We start from the raw sequence: 25,259 nt of genomic DNA, 5'->3' as shown, positions 1-25,259 counted from the left end.
ACCATGGCTGCATTCACACAAAACCTACAGGTTTCAGAGTAGCAGCCGTGTTAGTCTGTATTCGCAAAAAGAAAAGGAGTACTTGTGGCACCTTAGAGACTAACCAATTTATTTGAGCATAAGCTTTCGTGAGCTACAGCTCACTTCATCGGATGCAAAACCTACAGTCGTCATTACGGATTGACCCAAGGTTCTTCAAGACCAAAATCACAGGCCTCTACCAACTGAGCTAAAATACATTTTCTTTAGCTCAGAGCTAGTAGGTGTTACAGTCATTGGGGCATGCTACAAGAGGGGGGCATGCTCAAACGCCCTGGCCCAGTGTATTATCCTTTGGGATCCTCTTATACAAAATGCACGGCATAGGTGTGGCATATTTCCAAGTACTTCAATCAGCCCCAGGAACCGGAGCAGTCTGCAATGCCACGAGTCACATACTGATATAGTCTTAGTTTAAGCCTTGTGTATATTAGTATTTGTTTAGGAAAATTCCCATCAGTGATAAGAATGGCGGGAGCCATAAAGTCGGCAGGGTGCAGGCATTCTCGTGCTGTCTACAGCTGCTCTCAGTGGAACTAGATGACATAGTGGTCAGAAAATGTCTGACCACTTGGCCACAACTAATAGTTGGCCACTATTGCTGGGAGTGGTGGAGCTGCAATAGTGTAGTGCAGCCCTAAGAGGTGAAAAAAAATCTCAGACGAAATCCTAGCCCTATAGAAGTGAACGGCAAAGCATCCATTCACGTCTGTCGGGCCAGGATTTGCCCCCTCTTCTTTAAATGGGTGATCTTATCCACTGGGCATGGCATAAGCTGCATGACTTCAGTGGTGCTATTCTGATTCACACCAGTAGGGATCTGACTCCTAGCCATTATGAAACATTTTACATTAGCTGGCACCCTAAAATACTCATAGGTTATGAAACTTAACCCAAGAGAGGTAGCTTCCCCCACCATTCTCCCTGTCTGTCTTCCTCCTCCTCCTCTGCTTTCTCCCCTATAAATGGCTCACTAAGGAGTGGAATTGCATTATCAGAGTATGTGGGTGATTAGGAGGGGAAAGGAGCTGAGCTGAACTGAACAAACAAGGCCCTGTACACAGTATAAAGAGGCTCATGTTAGAGCTTGTCTGCACACAGAAGTGCTCTAGTTTAATGTAGGGTGTGATTTGTAGTGAATTATACTGATGCAAAAAGCTGTATGGACACTATTATTGCAGCTTAAACCAGGTTTATTTTGGTTGTCCTTAAATCCATTAGGAACAAGTTTTAGCCAACCTGAAATAAGCGACTTTTAACTGAAATAAGAGTTTCATGATAGGGATATAGGACTGGAAAGGACCTCCTGGGTCACTGAGTCCAGTCCACTGCTGTCACAGGCAACCCCGACATATATTCCCATTCATAAATTTATCAAGGTCTGTGTTAAAACCAGTTAGGAGTCTTGCCTCCACTACTCCTATCCAGAGGCTGTTCCAGACTCTCATTCCTCTGATGGCTAGCAACCTTCCTCTAAATTCCAGCCTAAATTTATTCATGGCTAGTTTTTACCCATCTGTTTACACCCATTTAACTAAATTGGTTTAACTAAACTTCTGCAAACTTGTATGTAGACATGGCTGTAGTGAGCACATTCAAAAGCTTTTCATGCATGCGGGATCTCTACAAAGCTCATCTCATTAAACCTTTAAATAATTGCCAGGAGCATTCTGGGGCCAGTTTTCCTTTAGATGGGATTGTAGTAACAACAGCATGACCTTTAATTGGTAAGGTGCTTATCTAACTGATTTACTCCCAAAGCCTTGGAGACCTTGATTCCTAATTAGAAGAGCTCTCCCCTTCTTTCCTCCGACTTGTTTTAACACATCTCTCTTTTGTTCCACCATCTGCAAACAGTGCCTGTGTGTCTTTAGAGGGCACAGGAAGCATGCTTTGTTTACAGCTTTCTTCTTGGCTGGGTGGTGTTTGGACTGCTCCAGTTTATCTTTGGCAGATAGCAACACCCTGATGGCAGCAAACTTTCACCTTGAACCACGGGGTGTTGCAAAACGGTGCTCTGCACACCTGTGACGGGAAATAAGGAAACCAGATAATTGCTGAAACGTTCTAATCAGCCTCCCCCAAGCTGTAGATGGAATATTCACTAGATACTCTCAGCCCCAGGAACCAGCCCCTCTGGGCATGTTGGCAGGTCAGCGTGGGTGGGTGGAAAACACGCACTGCCTTGTGGATAAGGAGAGGGCGTTTAGTCTTCGAGGGCTTGCCAGTCTACTGCCTCTCACCAGGACTCAATTCACTCTCTCTGTTGGAAAAGAAAGAAACGTGCACTGGCTGAGTTTCTAACCTCTGAATCTGCCTGGTCTCCCTCTGGCCCCCAGTTCTGTACCCATAGATACACTGCATAGTGTAGGGTTACCATACGTCCATATTTTCCCAGACATGTCCGGCTTTTTGGTTCTTAAATCGCCATCCAGGAGGAATTTTTAAATATCTAAAAATGTCCGGGATTTTGCCATTATTATTTTTCCCCAAAGAAGAGTTGATCGTTCAAGAAAGAGAGTGAATGTTGATCATTCGAGAAAGAAAATGAATGTTGATCACTCGAGAGAGTGCCACTTTTTCCCCCTGGCTCCCAGTGCTTGCACCATGAAACAGCTGTTTCGCATGGCTGGGAGGGAGGGGGGAGGAGGGGGAACGCGGCGTGCTCACGGGAGGAGGCGGGGCTAGGGCAGGGATTTGGGGAAGGGGTCCAATGGGGCAGAGAGGGGGCAGAGTTGGGGTGGGGACGTCGGGGAAGAGACTGGAATGGGGATGGGGCCAGGGGAGGGGGGGCGTGAGCAAATCCTTCCTCCCCCACCCCCCCACCCCCCCCGTGGAGTGTCCTCTTTTTTTAAATGTTCAAATATGGTAACCCAAGCATAGTGCCAAACTCATTGGACTGGACTGTGGCTGCTGTTGTCTGGCTGCACAAGGAGAGGGCACCAGGAACTGGTGTCTGTGCTTTCTGACCGCAGAAGGAGTGGGGTAACCAGAAGGAAACCTCATCCCAAAGCAGGCATGGCTGGAGGTAGAGAGGGAATTAGACATGTATAAGAGAAAGTACAATGGAACATAGCATGAAAAACAGCAAACAAAATGCAGGCCTATCTTCCAGTTTAAGGAGATCGGCACTGTCTTGAACAGGCAATTCCAATGTCTATTTCCAGCTACTCACATCAGTCAGAGAAGTAGAGATGGGAAATATTAACTAATTATCCAGTTCATGGTTTGGGCCCCTGGGAGAGGATATACTGGATATTAAGCTGGCCACAGATCAGTGATGAAGCCAAGGGCCACAGAGGCCTGTCCTTCTTTCCTGTCCCTTTGCTCCCCAAAATAAGGTGTTTAAGGACTTTATTTAGTCCTGACTTTTACTTTGGTGTTTCTGATTTTCAGAAGAGCTATTGGGCACACCTATTCATGTGCAGTACCTCATCTCCAGCCCTTCACCACATGCTCCTGCTTACAGTAGGAATCTTCCAACTTTCCCCACCACTTGCACCTGGTTGCACTCACCTAACTGAGGAAAGCAGCAGTGGTGGATTGAGAAGCCTGCAAGTGACTTGCACTGAAACAAGTGAGGAGGTGAAGCTGTACTTTGTCTCCGTGGCTTTATTTGGCCCGTTGACAGCACAATCCAGATTTGCCAGGCAAAGAGTTAAAGTCTAATCTGAGTGCCTTGAGAAGAGCTGCTGCTGTGATCAGCACAGAAAAGTGCATTCTGGGAGCACAAGAAGTCAAAGTGATCTGCAGGGCACTTATTAAGGGCCATTTTCCACACATGAGCGGACACATCTGATGTTTCCGCTGCTGTCTATACTTACACTGACAGGTTTCAGAGTAACAGCCGTGTTAGTCTGTATTCGCAAAAAGAAAAGGAGTACTTGTGGCACCTTAGAGACTAACCAATTTATTAGAGCATAAGCTTTCGTGAGCTACAGCTCACTTCCTCAGATGCATATCATGGAAACTGCAGCAGGCTTTATATATACACAGAGAATATGAAACAATACCTCCTCCCACCCCACTGTCCTGCTGGTAATAGCTTATCTAAAGTGATCATCAGGTGGGCCATTTCCAGCACAAATCCAGGTTGGGGGGGTGGAGGGTGAGAAAACCTGGATTTGTGCTGGAAATGGCCCACCTGATGATCACTTTAGATAAGCTATTACCAGCAGGACAGTGGGGTGGGAGGAGGTATTGTTTCATATTCTCTGTGTATATATAAAGCCTGCTGCAGTTTCCATGATATGCATCTGAGGAAGTGAGCTGTAGCTCACGAAAGCTTATGCTCTAATAAATTGGTTAGTCTCTAAGGTGCCACAAGTACTCCTTTTCTTTATACTTACACTGTTCATGCTGCATCCTCTTCCTTCCAGTGCTGAAGGGCCTCTGATTTGTGAGCTGCTTCTGCTCAAACATCTGAATTTCAGCTGTTGAAGCCTATCGCGGCAAAACCTATTCAGGGCCTGATCCAAAGCCCAAGGAAATCCATGGAAAGACTCATGTTAAATTCAATCGGCTTTGGATCAGGCCCTTATAGCCTGTCCTCTCCCCCCCACACGCTACCCCCCCCCACCAAAAATTTAAGCTCCTGTTCAAAATGTCACCAAATCTTACCAACATCTGTTGGAAAGGAGAGTCCTGAGCTTTGCCAGGACATGATGAATGAAGTGGGAATAGAAGAACTTTGCACACTGAGCAAAAAAAGAGTGACAGAAAAAAGCAGTGAACATATGAAAACATCATCCAGCTAATAGCCCACCATAGCTACTACTTCACCTTACTCTAAGGCTATGTCTACGTTGGATATGTACCTACACCCTGGCTTGCATGTATGTGGGTATATGCTAGCCCAAGCCCATTTCCAAGAATCCACATTGTTCCACACACACCATCTCCTGTAAAGCCGCAGCTAGGATTTCTGGGGCGCACCCCAGGGCTCTTAGTGCCTGACCAACTGGAGCCACTCCAGGAATTGGTTCCATCCTGGTGTATGCTGGGAGAACTTGTCTCTCCTCCCCAAACACTTGGGTGGAAGTGGTTTTAGCCCACCAACACATTTAGCTCAAGCAAAGGTTACTTACTTCCTTGCTCTGCAGGCCATGGTCAACCGCAGAGGCTTGTTAATGAATATTTAATGTCAGATGTACAGGAGAGGTGCATGACACCAGGATGTTGAGGAGATCTTGTGTTTTCCTGGTGAGACAAGCCAGGGACATTATTCCCTGCTAATAACAGTGTTATCAAGGGGTGTTGGTGTATAGTGTTATTTTGGGGGTCTTTGCCTACCTTCTGCCATAGCTCATGAAAGCAGAAGATCCAGGTACAGGCAATTGTGGGAATGGCAGTGGAGGACTATCTAGACCCTAAACCCGGCCCCCAGGCCCTTACTGCTCTACACTGTGGGCCAGCCGGGGGGGGGGGGGGGGGGAGAGGGAGTCACAGCTCAACCTACACTCTGCCACCTGCCCCAGAATAGCACACCAGCTTAGGTTCAATACATGTATCTAAGGACTTTGAGGATGGCTGATGGGGGAGGTTGGGAACAAAAGCTTAGCACAGCATGCAGCAAGCCTGCGGTGTAGACATAACCTAAGGGCGAAATGATGCAACCAGATGCAGCTCTTTCAAGCTTACACCAGCGCTGATTTTGGGCCTGTATATCTTCAACAAAGGCTACCTTGAAACAAAAACGAATCACAAATACAAAAGACAGGGCAGTGTAGTCAGATTTGCCAAGTAGTCAGACTCATTCAATAACCTTATAAGAGCTCTTGGAACTTTTGAATCCCTTCCTTCCTATGGGAGATTTCCTACTATTTAGGATGAGTGCCCCTGAAGAACATTGAGCTACTGTAACCAAAAGACAGTCCCTCCCAGCAGGGTGTGTGGGATGTTAAGACTCCAGGCCTTTATACTTTAAAGATTAGCACTGAAATGTGAGGCCATAATAGGCTTCTAATATAATCTCCTCCCATAGCTTTCAGCATGTCACTCCTGTCTCGAATGCCCTGTATAGAGCAGCTGCCATTGTTATGTAAGGATGTGAGTACAGCTGCAAAGATCAAAGGCCACCATCAAGCATTTAAAAATAATGAGTCAGGTCCTCCCAAATCATAAGATTGGCTTAAAAATCATGAGATTTTTTAAAAATTAACAAATGTGGGGTTCTTTTTACTGGCCTTCCAATTTTGGAGCCCTCAGCATGCATGTTTGCATGTTTTCATCCACAACCTTGAGGGCTCAGAATTTACTTTGCTTTTAAATGAAAGCCGAGGTTCTCTTGCACTCTCTTGATTCAAGAAGCTGGAGTTTAAGAAATACACTAAAAATCACGAGAGTTGTCAACACTACAAAGATCGTCTTCTATTTTGGAAGGTGGGAGCTCTGGACTGCAGGGAGCTTCAGGCTGCTGTCTGTCGCAGCTTCAGGGGTAACTGCACCTGTATTCTCTCTCCCATGCCTAGTCAGGTCTCAGATCTCCAGTTGTCACCTGTCTCTGGGTCGGGACCCGTCTCCCATGCCCTTCAGACCAGGGGTTTTAAGTCTGCACAGCCCCCAACATGTACTGTAGTATCCCCAGCAAGCCAGTTGAAGGCCATGGGTCAGTTCCAACTCATCCTTGTATACAAAATGTATCCTTGTATACATCTTTGTTTCCTAGCCTTCGAAACCCCAACCTGACCTGATATGTTCTCCCGTTGGCATAGGTAATCCAGCTTCCCGAGAGGTGGCAGCTAGGTTGACAGAAGAATTCTTCCATCAACCTGGCGCTGTCTACACGAGGAGTTAGGTCTGTGTAGCTACTTCTCTCAGGGGGTGTGGATTTTTCACATCCCCGAGACATGTAGCTATACCAATGTAAGTTCCTAGAGTAGACCAACTCATAATGTTTAAATACAAATAATATAGTTGTTCAGTACGAGGGCTTGGGGCCTAAATAAGGAGACCAACTCCTCCCTGCCTGCCTTCCACATAACCTCAAGGTGCTTATCTTTGACCCAGCAAACATTCTGCTCTCAGTTCCACCTTACACCCCAGCTAGTGGACGGTACGTTTAATGGTCCTACTGGTAGCCCATCCCATGCTGTGCAGCTGGGTGGATTCAGGTGCGGTGCACGGAGAGGGATGTTTGAGCAGGCTGCAAACACTGATCTGTTCCTTGGAACCTCTTGCGCCTGGGTCTGATTGCAAACCTAGTACATTACACCCCCTCCTTATGCACTGTCCCCCTAGCCCCTAACTGCTGCTTTTATTCCCTCCTCCCATTATCAGCTTCATGCTGCCTTTCACGCAGCCCCTTGTGAGAGAAGCATATTCCTAGTGCTGCAAGAACAGTCCCTCAGAAACACGCCCCCCCCCCCCCAAAAAAAAAAAAACCTCCACTGCACTGACCAGACTACTCTGTGTTTGCCTATATGCTGCCTTTTGCCATGTCTCAAGCACAGTTTAAGATTCCTAACCTGGACTTGGGAAGAATGAAAACCCAGCAAGGATTAGTGGTGTTGTATGTATGTAGCTTCTGCAGCACTCCAGGATCTTTGGGGATGAAAAGCAATGTATAATGGAGTACACTATTGGCATTATTAATACTATGTTGCAATTATCTAGCATCTTTTCATCCACGGATTTCAAAGCATGTTGCAAGCATCAGCTAATTTAGCCCCATGGCATCATACAAGGTATATTATCATCATCCCCATTTAGCAGCGTGGGGCAAGGAGAGGAAAGAGGCGAAGTGACTTGCCTGAGGTCACACAGTCCCTGGGAGATGTTTGAACAAAGCCCAGAACTGCTGACTCCAAGTCCCAAACCCTGAATCCTAGACCACACCCCTTAAAATAATACAGCTGGTTTATTTTTTGTATCTGTGCTGTGTGACTGGAGTGCAGGGCCAGATCAGGTACTCTGCCTTTTTAGCAGTGCAGCACAGACAGTGCAGATTCTATTCTGAGGGTCAGCACAGCCCCAAGAATTGCTCTCACTTCCAGCAGCAGCCTTGCCTTGTCTATGGGCCGCTCAGCTCAGAATGACTGGAGAGCAGAGCACACGCCCCACTCCAAACCTTGGCTATACTCCTCATCCGGAGGCTGCTGGGAGGAGGAACGACAGGTGTTGTAGGCTGGGAAATTCTCCGGCGAGCCAGGCCAGTTCCTTTACAACCTCCCTATGCCGCTGAAGTGGTATAAAGGGGCCACAGCTGGTGCCAGAATCTGGCCCAAATGTGTCCACAGAAATATTGTAACAGCGTGCTCAAGATGCATCTGGCTGTCGGTATCCAGTTGTTACGAAGCGTGCAGGAGTCAGGGTCCTGTACCCTTGTTTCCTGCGATTCACATTCACTGTGACTCTCAGCCAACCAGTAGAACAGCAGGTTTATTAGAGATGACAGGAACACAATCCAACCCAGAGCTTGTAGGCATGAACAGGACCCCTTAGTCAGGTCCTTCAGTGGGGTAGAGAGCTTAGACCCCCCCGCTCTGGGGCTCTCCCCTTTTCTCTAGCCCACTCCAAACTGAAAGAAAAACCCTCCAGCATCCCAACCAGCCTCCCCCCAACTCCTCCTCCAGTCTTTGTCCAGTTTCCTGGGCAAAGGTGTCACCTGGATACCTTTATCCTCTACCAGTATTCTCTACCAGTATCCTGGTAGAACTACTGGGTTTCAGTGCGGCTTTCTGCTTTAAAACGGATGGAATGATGTTGGCCTAGCCGGAAGAACAACCTCAAAAGTAGCTTTTGTAAACAAAAAATCCTGTTTCACTCATTTCCCACTCCTCCTTCACTGTCTCCTCCATCCCCTTACAGTACGCTTCAAAGTGCTGCTTTTCTGGAATTGCTGTCGCTGGGGTGACAGGCACACTAGTCTGGGCTTGCCAGGAGCTTAGAAATGCAATTCTAAATGTTAAACGAGGTTGCTGTCTGAGCCAGCTGGGCTGTAGGGGGCTGTGTTAGCTGCCAAAACCCAAGTGGTTGCGACACTAAGTTTGAGAATTCAACCATGCATAAGCTGATAAATTCAGTGCCTTTCATTACATTGTCTCACCTGCAAATTGTCAATACAAGTTTGGGATGCTGAACAGAGAGAGATAAGGTTGGGGGAAGGAGGAGCGATGTAAGGAGAGATTGAAGAGGAAGAGATGGGGGAGAGCAAAAGAGAGAGAAGGGGAAAAAAGAGAGACAGAAAGACATGCAAATAGCTATAAGATAGACCAGGCTCTTCTACGGTCTACAGGTCTCAGAATGTCAGTTGACCATGCTGGTATAAAATGCTCTTATGGGTGAACTATGAAGCAACTTTAAAGGTGACCTGCAAAGATATTTTGAAAATATAACGATGTATTCTAAAAGGGATAGAAATTTATTTTTCCCACATTAAAGCTGTGTTTGTCTGTTTGGTTTTGCTTTAGACATATCAGGAATGTCAAGTTTTGGCCTGCCCAGCTTTGCAGGAGGACTCGGGAGGTCTCAGATGCATAATAGGCGTTTTCTTTCAGCTTAAATTAAGTTGTGTATGTGTGTGCTGAATTTTACCACTGGCCTTCTTTCTGCCATATGTTCATTAGATATTGGGGTGAGATACCTGTTAAAATCAAACACACTCACATTTTAAACATTTTGTCTCCAAAATCCCTCTCCATCTTAGTTCAACTTCCAGGCTCCCATCTCCTGTCATTGTGATGGCTGCCATCTTGGGAAATAAATTGGTGACTTCCAGACCTGAAAGCATCAATTCAAATATGCAAAAAGAAAAGGAGTACTTGTGGCACCTTAGAGACTAACCAATATATTTGAGCATAAGCTTTTGTGAGCTACAGCTCACTTCATCAGATGCATCATAAAACAATTGAGATAAAGCGCCAAGCTTTCAAGTTGAGAGCTGTAAAAGACCCATTGCCTTTGTAGATCAGGCACACAGTGGGGCATGTAACTGACACTCATCAGCGGGTTATGTCATGATTTCACTAGTTCACCACAGAGTCTTCCAATGTAAACAAAGTCTAAATTTCTAAAGTAATGCAAAAAGCAAAAAGGAAAACCTACCCCTTCATCTCTCTCTCCCCTTTTTTTTTTAGTATAATACTGTGTTATATATACCTACAATCATAGAAAAGAAATCAAGGTCACAGCCTTGTGGAAAAAATGAATGCTTGGTTTGAAAGGGTCATATATTCTGATCTCCGTCCTAAAAGTTCAAAGTGCTGCCTTGCCAATCAGCAAGAATCATTACTCAGAGAGCACGGGGATTCAAGGCCAGGGGAAAATCAAGTGTATTAAAAAAAAATTATCTGTGTAAGATGATGATTGTTGGTTCTATGGTGAGTGAGAATGTTATAAGAATCCCAGAACACAATCTCTGTTATGTCTCCAGGAATTCACCTGGAAAATTCACTGAGACATTTGTTTTGAGATATCGGCATTGACAATAAATCTCAGTGTTAGCAACTTTCATGAGTTTAATGCAAGTCTCACAATACTTGGTGTTATTCTTAAAACCTCAGTTTCTGGAATCAAGTAATGGCAGAGGAATCTCAGCTTTCATTTAAAAAAAAAGTAAGTTTCTAGATCCTGTGGTTGCGGAGAAAAGCTTGAAATCATGAACAGAGTGCACCCTAAAGATTAATAATCCAGGTGGTAAATAAAAAACCCTGAAATATATTATGATTTTTAAAAAAACTCATGATTTGCAAGCTGGCCTCATGATTTCTTGAATCCTGGAGTGGGTAATGCTGCTGTCTTGACTACCAAAAGCTTTTTAGTTCCTGATCTGGGTGTTCCAGATAACAGTCACAAGCTCTTAGGGTTGTTTGGCACGCCTAGGATTTCTGCTATAAATATTGTTTTAAAGAATGTTTCCCCATTGCCAGGCTATCACTGAGAATGTTTATGATTTTGTCTCTACATATGGCTAGTGTAGTAGAGAATATATTTTAAATCGTTTTAAACTACTAGGTAAATATAAGTCATTTAAACAATTTTATTGTAAAATACAGTGACTCTTACTATTACCGATTTTGAAGTGTACCTTACAATATTGTGTGCCTGAACTATTTTGTTGTTGTTGTCATATCATAGCTATGACTCCTCCCATCTTTCCCCCTATAATAAGCAACCAGACCTGCCCACAGTATTCAGGTGACAAAGGTGGCTTTTGTTTTTTTTCTAATCTGTCAATTGCTTACCACTTGGTATAACTATCAGATCATATGGCTTTCTAGACAGGAAGAGACATTTTTGTTGTTGTTTTTTACCCCTACCTCATTCCATTTCCAAACAGATTAAACTGGATTTTCTTGGAATGACTACAATCCCAGAATGTCAATTCTTTAAACAATGCTGATGAGGTGAAAAGGTACAGCAACCAGTAAACATTCTGTAACAGTTGTCTATAGAAATGCAGACATATGATCTTATATGAAGAACAGCTACAACTGGCACATGATTTATTGATTACACACCCTGTCATATCATAGGACCTCAGCCAGTCAGTCACATTATCCTTATTATTATTAGGAAATACCTCAACTAGTAATTATAAGTGACTCCCGGAGATCTTCTCCTGCAATAATCTAGCGGAGAAGAACAATGATCATGAGATAAAGACAATGTTTTGTCTAATTGGTATTGGCTTTTGGCTGAATTCTCTATTTGGAATTCTTTATAATATAATTGGATCACTTGATTTTTCCTATATAGCCTATAATGTGTGGAGCCCTCTGCAAAGAAGGCCTTTTCAGATGAGTGCTGCTGCTGTTAGGGCAAGAATGAACAGATAAGGTGACAACTATAATACAAAAGAGACATGTCTGGAATTGTTATTACTGTATTACAAAGCATGCCCAGAGCTTTTGCTAAGATTTCTTTTCAATTAAAAAATTTACTTATATTTTAAATAAACTCCTCTCCGCCAGCAGTGGAACAGTATAAGTGTTTCCATTTCACCAGATACTCTGAAATGTGGTGCCACCAACCTACAAATCCAGTTGGCTGAACATTGGATGTATTATGATTATTGTATTTATGTAGCCCTGTATATTATTTGTTTCTCATACTGTACAAAACACAGAGGCTGGGTCTTTGCTGCAAGGAGCTTATGAGCTAATTTAAACAAACACCGTACACAGGAAGAAAGCTCTAATTAGAGATGGGCCTGAAATGAAAAACTTTGATCTGGGTCTGTATTTCAAAGATCTCAAATTTGTCCTGTGTCTGGGGTTTTGAGTCAGACTCTTCTTTTGTTCAGATACAAGACACGGTGTTGAAATTCTTTTCGAGTAAATCAAAGTAGGAAAATTCTGGGAAAATAAAAAAACAAACAACAACAAAACACCAGTTTTAAGAGTGTAGTATGCCATAGAGGTGCAATCTAGAATATGGGACATGGAAGGCTGTTCTAAGCCATAAGAAGTAGGTAGATGAGAAAACAGAGAAACCATTTTATAGATGGGGAAACTGAGGTATGGAAAGGTTAAATCATTCCTCCAAAGTCACACAGACAGTCAGTGACAGAGCTGAGAATAATATCCACAGCTCCTCACCATCGGAACCCCTAATTTACAATCTAGCTCACACTCTACTAATGTGCACATTCTAGTAAAGCTTCAAACAAGCAGCAACAGCGTTTCCTGTTTGGCAGCCATTACAAAGGACCACAGGGAAATTTTAAACATGACTGTAATTAATTAGCACAAACAAAGCTCAGGCATCTTAGCACCTCAACTAAACCTTTCAACCTGTAGCCATCACTGGCCAAAGTGGGATTAGATTGTTTGTTACCCAAGTAGCATTGCTATGTTTGCATCTGATTTTATTACGGCACCCAAATGCCAACACAAAGGAGGCAGAATAAATATGTATATAAGAAAATAAAACCACAAGATAAATGGGATTGTGTTTGGCAGATCCTGTTTTTTGCTGCCTCGATTGATTAATTGATACTCTAACATAGACTCCAGTCTCCACAGGCTATATTATGGTCAAACAGAACCACTGAGGTGTCTGGATCACACATGCTGCTTTTTGAAATGGTTTAATGAATAAAAAAATTGTTGAGAAGATGAAACCACTGTGTGCATTGGAATGTTATAGGACATCTCTAGCCAATTCAATTTTGTTTTTATCGATCTCTCTTGTGTTCGATCGGGGTGGCCAACCTGAGCCTGAGAAGGAGCCAGAATTTACCAATGAACATTGCCAACGAGCCACAGTAATACGTCAGCAGCCCCGCATCAGCTCCCACCCTACTCCCAGCACCTCCCACCCACCAGCAGCCCCGCCAATCAGCACTTCTCCTTTTCTCCCCTTCAGCAGTTTCCTGGTGTGCAGGAGGCTCTGGGGGCTGGGGGGGAGGAGGGAGGGCAGGGCAGGCTCAGAGGAGGTGCTGGGAAGGGGTGGAGTGGGGGGGAGGGGCTGTGGCAGAGCCAGGGGTTGAGCAGTGAGCACCCCCCGGCACATTGGAAAGTCGGGGCCTGTAGCTCCAGCCCCGGAGTCGGTGCCTAGACAAGGAGCAGCATATTAACCTCTGAAGAGCCGCATGTGGCTCCGGAGTCACAGATTGGCTACCCCTGTGTTAGAAGCTTGCTGGAAGTGGGTGAATCACAATAGCTACGATGCACATAGGGTTCAAGAACATTCAAAAGACAACTTGATGAAACACACTTGTATCAGGGTAACCTCAAACTGGCATCTGTAGATAAGTTTTAAAAGTGGACTATATCTATACAAACTGCTTACAGATCCCTGGCAGAATAACAGGGCATTCCCAGTGCTGGAGAAAGGGCTTTTCTAATTGTTTGGAGGAATTCTGGCCAATAGGTTTCTTTCCTCTGTTTATGGGCGGGCCCAGCAAGTAAGTTGAACATGCCAGAAAAGTAGTGGATTCTTTGAAAACAACCAGAGAGAGAGAATGAGAATGTAGTGAAAAGCAAAGACTAGAAAGGGACTTGTTTGCCAGAGCTTAAGCTCCAAAGGGAATCTGGCACCAGAATTATCAGCAAGATTCTGGGCAGAAGCAAGGGTGGGGACTAGTAATTGCTTTGAGTACCAACTTGCAGTTCCATGCTTGGAGGCATCATCATTATCAAGAATCCAGGTTAATAAAGCAGGCAGCAATCACCAGAGTTTAAAGACTCCAGGACAGGACAACTCAACTCAGACACTTTGCACCTGAAACAAGGATCCAGCAGAAACCATTTAGAAAGGATTATTTCCAAGTGACTTTGGATCACTTAATTCCATCTGAATTAAAAACTGGGTGCAAAGGAAAATTCTGTTTATTTTACCTTTGATTTGTTAGAATATTTCCTGTGCAATATTAGTCCTGGTAGTTACAGAGATGGGGAGAAATATATCTAATTGGTTGCAAACTAAGTATTTGTGCAGGCATTCAGCGTTTACTAAATCTTGGATATATTTGCAGCATCTATGTGTCTGTAAGTGTATGTGCTCCAGTTGAGTTGAGATTTATGATGGTTGATATAAATGCTCTGAGTAGGGATATTCAACAAGAAAAAATGCTTTTTATCTCATGGAAATACCCAGGACAACATCAGAGTTCTCATCCTCTTGTGACAAGTGACCCTACCTTTAGCAAGTGCTCCAGTCCTAAATAGCCTCTTAGAATCCCTTCTGCAATTTTACACAGCACTTCAAAGGGTGCAGTGGGAATTGGTGCAAAGGTTTATTGGGGTGTCTTTGGCAAAAGCCTCCTCCTCTGCAGTTCCTTATTATTAGAGTCCAAACCTCCTCACCTAAGTTCAGCCAAACTCCCATTGACTCCAGTAGGAATGCTATACACAATAAAGTTGTATGGTATTCACTGAGGCGCACACAACTGCCAGTAACTGAATAAATCCACTTTGTAGCAAATGTCTAACACAAGAGAGATCTGAATTGGCTAGAGATGTCTCATAGCGTTCCAATGCACGAAGTGGTTTCATTTTCGCTGTCTACCCTGAATATGTGTTGTATGTACTAGATTCATCATTTCAGGACTAGACAGGATCAGTCTGCTGGGTTATCTTCCACTCCACAGGTTTCAGAGTAACAGCCGTGTTAGTCTGTATTTGCAAAAAGAAAAGGAGTACTTGTGGCACCTTAGAGACTAACCAATTTATTTGAGCATGAGCTTTCGTGAGCTACAGCTCACTTCATCATGAAGTGAGCTGTAGCTCACGAAAGCTCATGCTCAAATAAATTGGTTAGTCTCTAAGGTGCCACAAGTACTCCTTTTCTTTCCACTCCACAGCGTCCCTTCTTCCCCTCAAGTAGAGGAGTTATATCTGTCTCGCCTCAGGCTTTGGTGTGATATCTCAGACCTGGTGCCAGAATCTCAAAATGTTCAGCGCTGCAACTCTGGAGAAAATAGGGTGACCAAATGTCCCGATTTTATAGGGACAGTTCCGATTTTTGGGTCTTTTTCTTATATAGGCTCCTATTATCCCCCAACGCCGTCCCGATTTTTCACATTTGCTGTCTGGTCACCCTAGGAGAAAACAACAACAAAAACAACAACCAAAAACAAAAAAAGGGAGGATGAGGAAGATGTATCCCACAAAGGCAGACTGCAAAAAGGACAGTTCTTGCCCTAGTCTAATCTGGAGTCACTTAAAGATAAGAAATATATTATTTTCCTGATTTAAAAAAACCAAAAGTATTTCATTTATTTCAAATTATTTTTGGTTATTTGCCAAAGAGAAAATTTGACAGTCGGGTGTTGCGTGGTAGCCAGAAAAGCTCAAGCTTTTCAATTTCCTCACTGTAGGCAAATACAGCAGGAATGTACTGCTGTTGTAGGGCTAGCCTTACTTGGTAGGTTTTATGATTTAACCTGCATGGGACCAATTCATCTCTCTCCCCACTTCTGGGTTCCTATACACCCTGTTTACATATAACATTCTCCCTCCACCAGCCACTTCCTGCCTGTCTGCTCGAGGTGTGTTCACCCTGTCTCACACTTTGGACTCAGCAACCTCTAACCTAATCTAAATTGGTCTGCCTGTTTGAGGTCTATGTGCCTTTCTCGAAAGTATCAGGTTGGCTTTAATAATCCTCTTAAATGGGCTGGGAAATCAGGAGATAATGCTAAAGCACAACATTACAAGTGGAAAGGAGTACTTGTGGCACCTTAGAGACTAACCAATTTATTTGAGCATGAGCTTTCGTGAGCTACAGCTCACTTCATCGGATGCATACCGTGGAAACTGCCTGGTTTCCACGGTATGCATCCGATGAAGTGAGCTGTAGCTCACGAAAGCTCATGCTCAAATAAATTGGTTAGTCTCAAAGGTGCCACAAGTACTCCTTTTCTTTTTGTGAATACAGACTAACACGGCTGTTACTCTGAAATAGATCATATAGACTGCCTTAAAGCCACCTTTATTTTAGTTACGGTGTAAGAACGTCCTGTACCAAGCAGATCTGTCTGGTGTTCTGCAGGGCTGAACTGAGGATGGGGCAAAAGAGCATAGGATGCATTATGACAATGCGTTATTTTATTGTGATATAAATTCATAGTGCCATGCTGGGGTTTTTGTTTTGTTTTTTGGCTCCTTTCTTAACAGCAGGGGCCTTTCCCTAAGTCTTCTTCACTAAGTGTTACATTACATTTTCTCTAGTTTATACTGAGAAATCGTGCATTTGATGACCTCCATTGACCCCAATACCTTCTCTTTGCCCTCTTGACTTATGTTTTTTCTTGCATGTATTTTGGATTGTTACCGAACTAGGTTTTCCCAGGATTGTCCCTTTTTTGAGGTAACTGTCCTGTGAAATCTGTGAAGGTGCTCAATAAACACTGCCTGCTGTCCAGGTTTTTGGGCTCAGCATCATCCCAAATGTCCTGTTTTTTTGTACCTTAGAGGTGGCATCCTTATGTGTATTAGATGGCAGTGCCTCTGTGCCATGGGCCATAAACGTTTATGGGACTGAACAATAACAATTATTCCTCCGCTTGAGATCCCTGTATTTAACTGCTATTAATAAGGTTCTTTGGGAAGGCAACTGCCCTGCTCTCTACCCCTGGTGAGTACACTGGCCCCCATTAGTTTTGCAGTGGATGGGTGAATAAACCAGCAATTGCTGGCTGATTGGGGTGATGAATGCGCTTCCAAAAGGAGGGTGGTAGATTGGTGGGCTTTTGGCCATTGGCAACATAAGTTCCTGCCACCCTATGCTTATTTAGATCAGACCCATACAAGGTGCCGGGCGATAGAACTGGCGGAGGCAATTTGAGTCCCAATACCTCCTCATTCTAGCACCTGAGGAGCCCACCCCACAACTGCATAAGACCCTATGGGGTGGCAAAGACCCCTTCTGCCTTGTATATGTCTCCTCTTAACAGGCCTGAGGAGTTTGATCTCTCCTCCCCCTTCCCAGACAATGTCCTGGGGGCAATAGAATGATGTGTGACCCACCCTCCCTTCCCACTAGGCTGGACCGCCCCTGCCCTGCCCACCCCAACACACAATGGTTCCTTCCTGTTCCCCGCTGGACACACCCACCCCCGCCCCTTCCGAGCAGATGGTGTCGCCCTCCCTCTTTGCCGGTTGAGTACCCGCCTTCTCTTCCGCCCCTTTCCCAACCCCTCGCCCTCTGATTGGCTGCGGCGGGTGGAACCCGCCGACCAATCCGCGGCGGCCGCTCACCGCCGTGTCGCTGGGCAGAACAAAACAAAAACAAACCGGGCAGCGCACGGGGCTGCAGAGCGAGGCAGGCAGCGGCTGTGGGGAGCGGCGGGGACGGGGCAGCCCCGGGGACCGCCGCCGCCGCCGCCGCCTACGGTAATGGGAACCCCGCCCTCCCTCCCTCCCGCTCGCGGCTCCAGGGAGCGCCCCCTCCGGGAGGGGGACGCGGGGTCTCTTCCTATTGGGAAGCCCCCTCAGATGGGGCGGGGATTGGGGGGTCCTCGCGCCTCTCCGGAAGCCTCCTCAGGCGGGGAAATTCGGGATCCTTCCCCGGAAGTCTCTGAGGCGAGGGGCGGGGGCGTGTTCTGGGCTCCACGCCCCTCCTGGCCGGGTGGGCGTGCGGGGTCCTTCCCCGCTCTCCTCAGACTTGTTCACAGACCCTCCCCGCCGCTTCGGCTCAGGACACCCCCCGCCCCCCCCAGGCGGGAGAGGGGGGGGCCTTGCTCCCCCCCCGCAGGGAGAGGGTGGTGTGGGGTCTTCACGCCCCCTCCCCGCTCTGTCCCCCGGGAGGGAGGGATAGTGGGGGTGGTGTGGGGTCCCCCCAGCAAGGAGGGGGTAGTGGGTCGTCAGCAGGGGCGATGATGATGGTGGTGAGGGGGCACCTCCGCTACCCTGTTTATTCCAGGGTTCTACCCCCCACCCCCTTAAAAACACCTCCTAAGAAGCAGTGCCCTGAGTGGAGCCAGTGGTCTTCATCGCAAAGATACAGTCGTTGGCATCTGTGGGGAAGGGGTCATCCCCCAGCCCCTCTGCCCAGTCTGGCTGGGCAAGGATGCGGTGTCAGGCATGCTGCCCCACAAAACAGCACTAGGATTGAATTGGTTACTGGGGAGGAGGGAGCCTGGTTTAGCTCTTTAGAGTGTTGATAACTTGGCAAGGATCTATATTTTGAGCCTGCCACGCTGTAAAGTCACTTTCTTTTCTTGTAAAGGCTGGGCTGGCTGCGGCACCTTTAGAAACTAAACTAACTAGCCACATCTGTATGAAAACCACTTCCCCTGTTATTCCTGCTACTTTAAAATGTGCGCTTTAAGACTTGTGTTGGAGGTGGATTGGTGTATGTTTAACTGTACGTGTGAGGTCTTTTTTGAATAAGTAATATTTTAGGCTGTTTAAACACCCCTTCCTATACAATTAGCACCTAGTGTTTATATAGAGTATTCTGTGCTATAAAAGTGTATGTATGTGTAAATATCAAATGGAAACTGATCTTCTTACAGTACAGCAATGAGCACATGGCCACAAATTTTTTTTGCTATAACACTATGTTTTCACAAGTCCACAACCTTGAAATGTTCACAGTTGAGGTTGGAGGTTTTCATGCTTGGTCTCTGCTCAAAGGGAGGAAAATATGTTGTGAAGTTTAAGCAACACTTCTTTGGTTGTTTTTAAATGTGACTGCAGCAAAATGGCTGAAGTTTAAAAACACGATCTAGCATTGATTATCAGTACCTTTTGCTTGATGTTGGGGAAGGGGGAAATACAGTTTTAGAAGTAAAAAGAAAAGGAGTACTTGTGGCACCTTAAGAGACTAACCAATTTATTTGAGCATAAGCTTTTGTGAGCTACAGCTCACTTCATTGGATGCATACTGTATGCATACAGTGTGCATCCAATGAAGTGAGCTGTAGCTCACAAAAGCTTATGCTCAAATAAATTGGTTAGTCTCTTAAGGTGCCACAAGTACTCCTTTTCTTTTTGCGAATACAGACTAACACGGTTGTTACTCTGAAACCTAATTTTAGAAGTGATTGCCATATCAAGCATACTCAAAAATGATTTTCAATCTAGAGATTTTAGAGTTTTCTGAAGCCTTTTTCCTTATCTAACCTCACTGTAAATTCTTGGCCAGGGACACATTGGTGTACATTTGCTTATGTTAACCTACTAGTGGGACTGCTTGGATGCAGGTGATCATGAGTTATGTACCCGACTGATGAGTGCGGTTTAAGTACCTACACAAATAGAAGTGCCTTATTGAAATATTCACAACTGAATGATCCAGAAAAGCTCCTTGTCCATCAGAGACCAGAGAAATAGACTTGAGAAAAAACCAAGACACCACCTTCCTCCAAAACAAAGCCCCCCAGGATCTGATGGTTTTTAGAGTCTTTGCGGCAGTCTGCAATGTTCTTCAAATTCTTAAGTTCGATACTTTTTTTTTTTTTAATTTAAGTCCCCCTGTTGTCTTGTCTACCTGTAGATTGCGAGCTCTCTGTGGCAGAGACTGTTTTGTTTTTTATTTCATAGTCAAAGCACAATGAATACTTGGTCCTTGATGGAAGTTCATTGGTGCTACCATAATATAAATAATATTAATAATAATAATAATAAAAAAACTAGCCAGTATGTTAGTGGACCCAAGGATTGGGCTTGTAAAACCTCCTTGGAAAGGCAACTGACACAATTGTCTATCTGGCCTGAGGAAGGGACACAGAATAAGCCAGTTTGACTTCAGATACATCAATCAGGAACGACCCTGGCAGTGAGCAAATTTGTGCCATTTGGATCCAAGGTCCACGATTGTAGTACCTAAATCTTCTCTGGGTGCTGAGGCCTCATCTCTTCCATTGTTGGAGTGTTACTCTTGCTGAGGATGATTTGGGCTCTTAAGGAACTTATCTTTGTTAATATTGGAAGTTACCCATATAACAAGAAACAAGGTACCGAGCAGGAATTTGCTGATGTATTGGTGTTGGATACTCCTCTGTTCTGCTGGAACAAGCCAATGTAGGTACTTTCTCAGTGCATGACTCTTGGCTCTAAGGAAGTCAGTACCACAGTAAGAAGCTGTAAGGCTGTCTTCAGCAGTCTCCTAAGCCTTGAGCAAATCTCCATTTTGAGAATGTTTTGGGGCTGCCCTCAAACATAAATTAAAATGTTGGAATTTTAGAGTTTACTCTGCGGGGCTAAGGTGGCATCAGTCTCAGGAGTATGAATATGCAGAAATAAACCTCTTGAACCACATAATAGTTTTGAGTAATCTGTCATTAACTTACATAATGTTGATATGCATTACTTTGTTCATATTAACAACTCTGCACTACAGATCTTGTCTCTAAAGGCTCCATGAACCTATGGAGTGTCCGTGAGTGTAACAATTTAAAGTTCAATCTGTTTTGTTTTCTTAAGTGTGTTTACAGTAATTAAAGTGACACTGGAAAAATAACCTCTTGCTGTTTGCTCTATCTTTGTCTTTAATAGACATATCTGCTTAGTCTACTGATCAAAACCAAGTATCGTTGCTATGGAACAGAGAGCTGTGAAAGTTGAGACCTGGATTTTATTTCACATCAATAAAATTACTTATTTTTATCCTAGAGTAGTTTTTGTTATTGGGAATTACACAAAAGGTGGGGGGGGGGAACAAGCTTTAACTATCTGAGTTGGAATGCCAATAATACTAAAAATATTTAAGTTTTTGTTAAACACATCAACAGTCAATGATGGTATACATTCTTCTTCAATTACTGTGGCTTACCCAGATGTATGATCCATGTGGTTCCCTTCTGTCACCCCCAAAAAATCAATTTTGTGGCTGTAACCTCACTAAAAAAGAAAGTAAGTATCTGCTTGCATGGTGGAGGGAAGTGGTAGAACAAGTAAGTTATTTTTATCATTGATCAGTGGGGGCTGGTAACTTTCCAAAGCATGTTCGCACAGCTTGCATGTAAAAGTGCAAATACAGAGTCAGCTCAGAGGGGTATTTCAATTAAGTAATTGGACTAAGATATGAAAGATGTGGGTTCAGTTTCCAGCTCTGCCACAGACTTCTATGGCAAGTAATTTAATCTCTCTGCCTCAATTCTCCATCTCTAAAATAGAGAAAATAATACTAACTTTTACCATGTGTTTGTCTTGTATATTCTGCTGAGGCAGTGTAGTCTAGTTCAGTGGTTCTTGATCTTTATTCATTTGCAGGCCCCTAAAAATTTTCAAATGGAGGTGCAGACCCTTTTGGAAATCTTAAGCATAGTCTGCGGACCCCAAGGATACGCAGAGAACAGGTTGAGAACCACTGGTCTAGTTGGTAGAACTCTGGACTGGGATTCAGGAGATACAGGTTCTGCCGGTGGTCTGCTGGGTGACTTTGGGCAAGTCACTTCATCTCTGTGCCTCAGTCACCCACTCTGTAAAATGAAGATGATACTGACCTCCTTTGCAAAGCCCTTTGAGATTTGCTTAAAAAAAATTAACACCAAGTTTGAGTGTATATATCTACAGGATATATACTTAAGCTTTGGATTTGCTGTGAGGCACAAAAGCTCTTATCTTGTGAATGTGTGTGTGTAACTTGGAAAAATTTTTGTACATGACAAATTATTCTTCACTATATGAAGCTTTAGAAAATTGGTTTAAGCAAAATAGGAGCACATCATCTTGTGTCTAGACTTGCCTGTATTTATGACACGATGATACCAATATGCTCTTTGTACAGATTTTCAGATTTTATACTGTAGTAGATGAATAATAAGGGGTTTTAGTTAGGAAATGTGAGGTAGTCGTAAAACTGATGTTGAATACTAGCATTACCAAGTTTAAACAAGCCCCTTTAATCATGCTGATTTAAAAAACAACCTAATTTAGGGGGGTAGTGAAGGTAGCTATTAAAAATAGAAATAGATAACAAATGGAAGAAAGGGAGAAGTTGCTAGCAATTGGACTGGAATTGTAGAAAATTCATAAGAGATGCAAAGGGACACAAGGAAGAATCTATGGCTAGCAGTGTTAAGCACAATAATTATAGAGAGTATTTAGATTTTATTAAGAACAAAAAGAATCCTGACAATTTTATTGGTCCTTTACTAGGTGGAAATGCTATAATTAGCAATAACAATGCAGAAAAGGCAGAAGTGTTCAATAAATATGTATTCTGTATTGGGGAGAAAACTGATGATGCAGTCTCATCATATGGTGATGATAACTCTTTCCATTCCGCTAGTATGTCTGGACGATATTAAACAGACGCTACTAAAGTTAGACATTTTCAAATCAGCAGGTCCAAATAAAATAACTTGCATCCCAGAGTTTTAACAGCTGGCTGAGGAGCTTGCTGGACCATTAATGTAGATTTTTCATCAAAAACAACGAGGAGCCCTTGCGGCACCTTGAAGACTAACAAATGAATTTGGGCATAAGCTTTCATAGGCTAGAACCCGCTTCGTCAGATGCATGGAGTGGAAAATACAGGCGCAGGTATAAATACATGAAAGGATGGGAGTTGCTTGACCAAGTGTGAGGTCAGTCTAATGAGACCATTCACTTAACAGCAGAATACCAAGGGAGGGAAAAAAAACTTTTGAAGTGGTAATGAGAGTGACCCATTTCAGACAGTTGACAAGAAGGTGTGAGTAACAATAGGGGGAAACTAGTAATTTAGTAAATTTTCAATAAGTCTTGGAGCACTGGGGAGTTCCAGAAGACTCTAAGAAAGCTAATGTGCTAGTTTTTAAAAATGGTAAACAGATAACCCTGGTAACTTACCAGTCTGTCAGCTGACATCAGTCTCCGGCAAGATACAGAGCAGTTGATAGGGGATTCAATTAATCAACAATTGAAGGAGGGCAATAGAAACCAACATGGGTTTATGGAAGATAGTTTGACAGGATTTAAGTGGATATCATCTTTTTAATGAGATTACAAGTTTGATTAAAGATAATAGTGTTGACATATTTAGATTTCTATAAGGTGTTTGATTTGGTGCCATGTGACATTTTGATTAAAAAAAACTAGAACAGTATAAAATTAACATGGCACACCTTAACTGGATTAAAAAAATGGCTGATAGGTCTCAATGTAATTGTAAATGGGGGATCATCGTTGAGCAGGTTTTTCCAGTGGGGCCCTGCTGGCATCAGTTTTTGGCCCAATGCTATTTGACATATCAGTGACCTGGAAGAAAACAAAATCATCACTGATAAAGTTTGCAGCTGTCTGCAAAACTTGGAGAGCATTAAATAATGAAGAGGACAGGTCACTGATTCTGATTGATCTGGATTTCTTGCTAAACTTGGTGCAAGCAAACAATATGCAATTTAATACTGCTGAATGTATACATCTAGGAACAAAGAATGCAGGTCATATTTACAGGGATGGTGGACTCTATCCTGGGAAGTAGTGATTGTAAAAAAGATATGGTGGATAATTACCCGAAAGTAAGCTCCCAGTGTGACTCAGTGGCCAAAAGAGCTAATGTGATCCTGGGATACATAAACAGGGGACTTAAGAGGTTATTTTACCTCTATACTTGACACCGATATGACCGTTACTGGGCAGGGATGGTGCCCACAATTGAGAGGGATGTTGATCAACTGGAGAGGCTGCAGAGAAGAACCAAAAGAATGACTAAAGGATTAGAAAATATGCCTTATAGTGATAGAAGGAGCTCAATCTGTTTAGTTTAACGAAGAGGAAATTAATGGGTGACTTGATTAGTCTGTAAGTACCTGTGTAGAACAAATATTTGATGATGCATTCTTCAATATAACAGAAAAAAGTGTAACACAATCCAGAGGTTGGAAATGTAAGTTAAGGAATTTAGGCCAGGACTACACTATAGACCTATATCAGTATAATGGCTGTTGCTCAGGGGTGTGGAAAAATCCACTGAGCAATGTAATTCTATCAACATAACTCCCTGTCTAGACAGCGCTATGTCGATGGGACAGCTTCTCGTGTCAACATAGCTACCGCCTCTTGGGGAGGTGGATTAACTGTGTCTACATTCACTTCTGTAGTGCTGTAAGTGGAGACAAGTCCTCAGACTGGAAATAAGGTTTAAATATTCAGCAGTGAGGGTAATTAACCACTGGAGTAGTTTACCAAGAGTCCTGGTGGATTTCCATCACTGGTAATTTTTAAATGAAGACTGCAGGTTTTACTAAAACATACTGTTCTAGGAATGGTTTTGGAGAAGTTCTGTGGCCTGTGTTTTACAGGAAGTCAGATTAGATGGTCACAGTGGTCCCTTCTGGCCTTGGAACCTAAGAATTAAAGTTAATATTTAGTCTGGAGGTGTACATTTTATCCATCTCTAGGCTGACAGTGCAGTCTCTCGATTAGTGTGAACATGTGGGCTGTAAAGCTGAGGTGTGCTGGCACCCATGTTATAAGTGTTTGTAGTCTAAGATGGGGTTCTGAACCTGAGGGTCATGACCCCCCCCCAAGGAATATTACAGACAGATGTCCTTTCCGTTTAGAAAATTTGAAGGTTGTCTCAAGTAGATTTGTGGGAGGTCCTGAACGGGGGGAGAAAAGTCATCCTCCTCGCTGGTAGTTGCTATTATAATAAATGTTAAAATTACTTTTCCTAGCTCTAGTATTTACTACTATATAATTGTATTTTCCTTTTGTTTTAAAGGAGAAACACATCTGTAATGGAACATTCGACTCGGAAGAAGAAAATTAACCTTTTAAGATAGACGATCTTGATTCCCCTTCCTGAGTGAGCAGTACAAGAGAACACTTTTAGCATAATAAGAGTGCTTCAGAACTGGATGGTTGAGGTAATGCTGAAAGAAAGCTATTTTAAATGAA

The 25,259-nt window shown here is 43.7% G+C and overlaps 1 protein-coding gene across 2 annotated transcripts in view; it reads left to right on the top strand.

Annotated features, from left to right (window-relative positions):
* The first annotated feature begins 17,665 nt into the window (after positions 1-17,665).
* PDCD4 (programmed cell death 4) overlaps positions 17,666-25,259 on the top strand; it is a 32,680-nt gene continuing 25,086 nt past the window's right edge. For both annotated transcript variants that reach the window (XM_084634544.1, XM_084634543.1), the window contains exons 1-2: positions 17,666-17,819; positions 25,084-25,228. The gene's annotated coding sequence lies outside the window, so the exon portion shown is untranslated. The remainder of the gene's footprint in view (positions 17,820-25,083; positions 25,229-25,259) is intronic.

Source organism: Lepidochelys olivacea, assembly GCF_965140295.1.
Source record: "Lepidochelys olivacea isolate rLepOli2 genome assembly, chromosome: 7".
Lineage (NCBI taxonomy): Eukaryota > Metazoa > Chordata > Testudines > Cheloniidae > Lepidochelys > Lepidochelys olivacea.
This window is presented reverse-complemented; position numbering and strand designations above follow the sequence as displayed.